The sequence below is a fragment of the Hordeum vulgare genome, chromosome 4H, assembly GCF_904849725.1.
Source record: "Hordeum vulgare subsp. vulgare chromosome 4H, MorexV3_pseudomolecules_assembly, whole genome shotgun sequence".
Taxonomy (NCBI): Eukaryota; Viridiplantae; Streptophyta; class Magnoliopsida; order Poales; family Poaceae; genus Hordeum; species Hordeum vulgare.
In genome coordinates, this window is record NC_058521.1 from 563,947,526 (window position 1) to 563,948,475 (window position 950).

At 41.3% G+C, this 950-nt stretch overlaps 1 non-coding gene across 1 annotated transcript; it reads right to left on the bottom strand.

The window, feature by feature from the left end:
• Positions 1–876: 876 nt before the first annotated feature.
• On the bottom strand, positions 877–950 carry TRNAI-GAU. Its single transcript has one exon. It is a non-coding gene; the product is annotated as a tRNA-Ile (tRNA).

A 950-nucleotide genomic window follows, 5' to 3' on the forward strand; every position in this document is an offset into this window, starting at 1 on the left:
ATTCACTTTTTGTTTTCCCTCCGAATAACTGGCCGCTGGTGCTACTGCACAACCAGGCATGAGGAAATAAGCCTCCGTTTCTGTTGGCATGTGTAAATATGTTATGTTTTCTTGCTTAGCCACAGGCGCAATTTTTTTTATAATTTCTGCGACTTTATTAAAGAAAGTGATTCCCTGGAAGTTCAGACCCACTTCTTGGGCCAGGCATAAACTGAGTAACAGCGCAGGAGCTTCTGTGCAAGGGACATCAATCACGTATTGCTTGAAAGTTGAAACCCGCCAGATAAATCACGCAGGATATAGCCACAGGAGCTGAGGAACATCTTCTTTGTCTTATGAGTCGACGATGATAGCTGCATCTCAAGAAGTACGGATTTTCGCAGAGCACAAATAAAGTTCTTCACTTGTAGAGTGCGGCGTCTTGAACCCATGGGCATCTGAACCCGTTATTTTAATGAATTATAAACATGTTTTAAAATGTCCAAAAATTAAAACAAAATTTCACGCATACATCTTTACAACATGTATGCACGGCACAAAGTTTTGTGGAAAAGCCTCCACAAAAAAGACAAACTTCAGTGCTTCTAGATAGTGTTTGACGACAACAATTTTTTTGTCTTTTTTGCACAAGCTAAAGGAAAAGTTGTTTTTTTCGCGAAGCTATCTACTGCGGATAGAATGTGAAGATGTGTGCGTGAAACTGTTTTCAGATATTTTTCGGCATTGAAAAAAAATAATGCCCATCGTTTCATAATGTACCTTCCCTTGTAGAAGTTCCTCTTTCTAAACCAGGTGATGGCCCGGCCGCTCTCCGGCCCAGCTCAGATCGTGCTTTCGATTCATACTTACAAAAACTGCAATTAAATTTAAAAACTTTGGTCCCGATGGGGATTGAACCCATGACCTTCCGCATATCAGACGGATATGCTAACCAGCTGAGCTACGGGACC